The sequence below is a fragment of the Nyctereutes procyonoides genome, unplaced genomic scaffold (genome assembly GCF_905146905.1).
Source record: "Nyctereutes procyonoides isolate TBG_1078 unplaced genomic scaffold, NYPRO_anot_genome, whole genome shotgun sequence".
NCBI lineage: Eukaryota > Metazoa > Chordata > Mammalia > Carnivora > Canidae > Nyctereutes > Nyctereutes procyonoides.
Window position 1 is genome coordinate 16984819 of NW_026575140.1, and position 6000 is coordinate 16990818.

The window sequence follows — 6000 nt, forward strand, 5'->3', positions numbered from 1 at the left end:
TAAAAATTTCACATCACCTAATGCTCATTAAAACAGACCTGTACTAAAGCTGAAAACACGTAAGCAAAAATTAAACATCAGGTTTTCTGAGCTGCCACACGCAGCTGGCGGCTTTTGGAAGTACCATCCGGCTTGGGAGTCTCGGGTCTGGCCTGGAATGCTAAGGGGTTGCCCTATCCCTGCTGCTGTTTCTTAGCTCTTGCAACCTGAAAAACAGAAAGCAGCCAACTTTCCACCTCTCCAACAGGCCTGCTTAGTGAGAAGCAGTAAGTCAGCATCTTAGACTCTTCAAGGGAGACAATCGAGGTCTGTGCAAAGATATTATGGGAAACTGTAATAACAGATGTTTGTTGAGCACTTCTTGGGACTTTACATAGATTATTTCTTTTAATCTTTGCAATGATCCTCCAGGGGTTGGTCCTCTTACTGTGCCCATTTTACAGATGCGAAGACGGGTCCATGGAGGTCAAGTCCCTCAACCAAGTTTACATCACTGAGTGGCTCAGCTGGGTAAGAACTACAACACAGGGGTTGGGGTGCCAACCTCTGGGCCATCAAAAACCTACACATAGCTTTCAACCCCCCAAAAGCTTACCTACCACTAGCCTACTGTTGACCAGAAGCCTCACTGATAAGTCAATTGATACCTATTTTGCATGATATTTGTATTATATACTGTATTTTTACAATCAAGTGAGCTAGAGAAAGGAAAATGCTATTAAAAACATAAGGAAGAGAAGGTGCTGTACATACTTTATTGAAAAGGCCCCACATGTAGTGGACCAGCACAGTTGAAGCGCCTGTTGTTGGAGGGTAGACTGGACTCCCGTTTACTGAGCACTTCCTGCATACGGTGCTTTATCTAGGAGGTCATTTATTCTTAGCAACAATCTAGAAAACCAAGTATGACTATTCCCACTTCGTATATGAAGCCAAAAGAAGCTCAGAGGCTTTAAACCAGGGATTTTCAATCCCAGCACCATCTGGCCCGTGCGCTATAGGGTGTTCAGCATCAACCCTGGTCTCCTCCCACTAGATGCCAGCAGCACCCAGTCTCCGAGTCATGATACCTGACACCCCAAAATGTCTCCAGATGTTGCTACATGTCCCGGGGGAAACAATGTCATCCCGGATCCAGACCCATGCTTCCAACAAATGAGTGGGGTCACGCAGATGAGAACTGCAGAGCTGGGCTGGGGACCCTGGTCTGCCCGACTCCTCCACTAGATCGTTTTCCAAATGCTGCGTCTGTTACCTTGCAGCAATGGTTTTAAAATGTGGAGAACTGGTTGCGGAAATATAAATCTGGGCCATGCCCAGACTGTCCAAATCAGAAATTCAAGGGATGGGCAGGGGGAGGGCTAGCAATTGGAGTTGCAAGGAGTCCTTGGTTGGGGGGTGGGGTGGGGAAAGGCGGCTGATGCTCACCGAGGTTGAAAGCCAGGGCCTTACAGCAGTGTGTGGCTGAGCCTTGGCCGTGCACTGCCAGTCACCTCGGGACCTTCCAACAAAATACTGCCCCCCTCCTTGGGATTCTGATTTCCTTGAGGTGGGTTTGGGGCTTAGGCAGCTGGGATTTTGAAAGCTGTCTAGGTGATTCTCAGGGGTAGCTGAGGTTGAGAACCACCGACCTCACGGGAGCTGACCCAGGTTCTCAGGGAGGCACCGGTCAACATCCAATGTGTTAAAATGAAAAACCATTGAGGTTGGTCCCATGACCCATAAGCCTGAATCTTGGACAGAAACAGCGAGGCCCATGTACCAGTTCCCTTTGCTCTCAGCCTCAAACCACAGCCTCACACGGAGCCCAGTTCCTCATGCTGTTCCTTTTTTGGATCCCTCTTCCATCGATTTACCTATATTTCTAAACTTTTTGGAAGCTATTTAGTTGGACTGTGCACCAGCTCAAGAGGTTAAGGAGGCCAATATGTTTGGCAGGTGAATTCCTTGCATTAAAGCAGATGTACGTGCAAGGTATAGGAATCACTGCTGCAGGCAGCAGTGAAATTCACCTTTTCTCTTTGGCAATACCTAAGCATCCTTCCAGATCCACCTGGTCTAATCCCTCCATCCTGCCATCACCTCCCATAATTGTCCTACTTTTCCCTTATTAACCTGGTGGCGTCCTTTCTCATCCTGTCCTCAGAGCCTGGACATCCTATCACTTCTTCCTAGACACCCATAACCTCTCTGTCTCCCAAGATCCTTCTTTGATGCCTCCAGCCTATAACACTTCCCTTCTCAGATTCTTTTGTGTTCACCATCGAAGCAGCCATATTAGTGATGATGCTTCTGATATGTGTGCTTCTGCTCTGTTCAATTTCCATTTTTTGAAAATCTGGGCAGCTCAAAGGGTCGTGTGCTGCTAAATGTTTAACGACCAGATCTCTGGTGGATAGGAGCAGGGAAAGGGGCTCTGATGTTATAGCATCTGCAGTCCATGCTGCAAATATTCACGGCCAATTTCATGCTCCCAGCGCCTAACTATGGAATTGGGAAGAGATGCATAGAATTGGCTCTTGCTAGCCCACAGGAGTGGGCTCTAACACATCACTGGTTGGCGATCCAGCAAATGTCTCCTGGGAATCTGTTCTGTGACAGCCCCTTTGCTAAATGCTGAGCACAAGTCTGAAAGGTAAGGATCCTGGATCACAGTCTAGTGTGGTATGCAAGGGAAAACTGCCTTTTACGGTGACATGTGACAAGCAGAGAAACAGGTAAGAGGGAGATATAAAGAAGGGAACCGTCAGTTTTGCCAACTAAACTATGGGATTCCCTTGAATCCCAAGGAAAAAAAAAAGATCTTCAACATTTTTTGAGCCCCGAAAGACACAGCTATGAATGGTCATGTCTGTTGCCACCTGAGTAATGAGAGCAGCCAGCCGGCCCTGCACTTAGTTGATGCTGCCTCTGCTAATTCATCTAACCGGTATTAAGAATCCCATGAGGCTGGTTCTGACATCCCATCTGTAGAAGGGAAGTGACTTCTCCAAAGTCACAAAGCGGGAAAGGCCTGCCATCAATGCGGTGAGGTCCAGGGTTTGTAGTGAGGCCTTTGCTACACCAGGACTGTCTGAGCTAGCATTTCCCTTAGAGAACTAGTGTGAAAAGACACTGGAGAGATCCTGGAGTCCTGGGGTGGTGGGTGGGGACAAAAGCCAACAACCTGGAGAGCCAGCTCCACCCTCCCTGGCTTCTCGTTTCTCTCTTTACACAGTGATCCCACATAAGCCTTCATTTTACGAACGGTTCCTCTGTTGAAACAAAACGAGTTTGAAAACCTGTGATTCCTGCCAAATCCTTGTATTTATGGAGATGGTAACTGAAGCCTGGGGAGCTTCGGGCCGTCATGTCCCGACTCACCTGTTATAGCGCAAACATACTATGGGAATAAAACAACTTTGGGGAGATTTTGGGAAAATGCACTCAAGCCCAATTACCTCCCCCACCCCCCAAACAGGGAACGCCTAGGGCCAGGCTATGAGCACATCACCGGTCCTGGACCCAAGCAGTGGGTTCGAATCTCCCTGTTCCATCCCTCCCAGCACTCATGCAGCATGAGTCTGCAGGATCTCTGGGCTTGGCATCCAACACCCAGCCAAATCCAGATTCACCTTGGAAGCGCCTGATATCCACGTTGCAAGTGCTTTCAGAGCCCACCGGGCACGTTTCTCCGCATGCGGCTTTGCCCTCCCCCCTCCCCAGTCAAGGTCCCAACCAGTCCCAAGACCTAGAGCTGCGACCTACCCCCTTCCTCCCTGCCCCAAACCCGACTTCCGAAGACTGCAGCTGCACTGCTGTATTGTAACACAGAACTCACAAATTAAAAACTGAAAGAAGAAACGCATTTTTCTGTCAATGGCTTAAGGGGATTCCACCTCTAAGCTGCTGCTAAAGCTCCCTTAGTCTTTTTTACATTTGTAGCATTTTGGAGCAATTTGCTGGAGTCAAAGAAGGCAGCGAAATTTCCACAACCGACTTCAAAGCCCCCAAATCCTGTATCAGTGGAGGGGAGCCTGGTAGCAACACCAGAGGGGACGTCTTTCAAAGAGGTGTGTGTAGGAATGTGCCAGGCATTTCTGGCCTGCGCCGGGGATTGATGTTCATGGCAGACATGTGACCAAATCCCCATGTAGCTCTTTGAAAAATGCCCCTCCCTCGCTCCCCCCCCCCCCACTTTTGGCTGTGACAATGCAGATGATACAGAAAGGGGCTAAAACAGAGGAACTGCAGCCACAGCTCAGTGAACAATACCGGCCTTAATTCAATTAACACAGATGAGTCTTTTATCCGGTGGGGAGCACGGAGCACGTGCAGACTGACTAAGAGGAAGGGTCTACCTGGACGGTCCGCCCTGGCGAAGAGGAGCGCTGCACAGCTGGACGTGCAAACTGTCCGGGCACCCCCCGCGTCACTTCATTCCCCCTTTGTTTGCTACTTCTGTTTGCACGCCTCGTGGGTCTGGCCTTCCAGAATTTCTTCGCCATCCCACCCCAGTTTACCCATGGGTCCCTGTCCGGGGCAATCCTTCCTCCCCGACTCACACCCATAAACACAGTTTATGCCAACTGTACCCACACCTCTCTGGTGAATTGAAATCCCCAAACAGGAAATGTGTAGAGATTGGCATTTTGCCTCTGAATATTCTCTGCTATAGGATATTATAAAAGCCAGCTCACGGGCTAATTCACAGGCTCACAGCAGCAGGTGAGGCTGCTCATCACCCCCTCATTCCAGCCAAAATGCAATAGTCTCATTGCTATGATTTGGTTAGGACTGGGGATGAACATTGCTTCAGAAGGTTATTGGCCGTATGTATTTTACTTTTTCTTAAAGCTGTCCATTCTTCTCTGCCCACTTTCCTATCCAGTTGTTGGTCTTCTTTCTTCTGGATTTAGAAGAGAGCTCTTCATCCTAAGGAAATCAGGGCTTGGACTATCTGGTAGGTTCTGATTTTTCCCACTCTATGCTTCTTGACTTTCGATTTTGTTTATGATGTCTTTGCTACGTGCAGGTTTTAAATGCTTCTGTAGTCACGTTTATCAACCCTTTGCTGGAGAGCATGTGGGTTTTAGGTCAGGCTAAGGAAGGCCTTCCCCATCTCAAGTTAAAAACATAATCTAGTTTCCTTTTGCTTCTGCATGGGTGTTCACAAAATGATAACCCTCCTCCGGCTCACCCCACAAACCCTACAGCTTCTGGAAAGCATTTCTCAAACAGGACAAGTATTTATTTATTTTAACTGTCTGTCTGCATCGATAATGAATCTTGAGCTGTGTCCTCTTTGTTTCTGAATCCTCGAGCACCGAATCCATATTCGAGAACACAGGTAGTACACAGTAAGTGTTCATTGAGTCAAATCCTAAAATAAAGCATAATAACTCGGATGCCAAACCAGCCAGAGAAAAGGGGTTTATTTTCCAATAGCTCTCCAAAAAAGGACATTAAGAAATAGGTCTGACTGGTGCAGACTATATTTAACAAGCTGTCCAGGAAAAGAAACTTAGCCCACAAAAGTGTCAAGGAAATGTCGGGATATGGGTCTTTCGAAAAGTAGGGACAGGATTAAGAGAACAACCTCTAATTTTTGACAGATTGCAGAGATGGCATCTTTGTCATTTAGGAAACTTTTACGAGGCTCTTACTCCTTTGTTTGCTTGCTTGCTTATTTGAATGCATTCTGCCACTTTCCAGAAAGGATCCGAGGCACAGATGCTGTGCGCTGCTCAGCGATGCAGGGCTGGGCTGGACACAAAAATAAATGAGGTGCAGACTCCATGCTCACAGAGTTTAGGATCCAAGAGGAGATGAGAAATTTAAAAGGTCTTACAAAGTAGAGTGAAGAGTGCCTTCAGAGCAGGCCATTTTTGTGCGGTTTAAAGCTACGCTTTAGTGGAGGATCAATGGGTCTGACAGCATGTGATCAAACATCTTGGTTAATCCCAGCCAGCACCATTTTCTCCAGTCCTGTTTCTGCTGTAAGTCCAATCACACACTAAA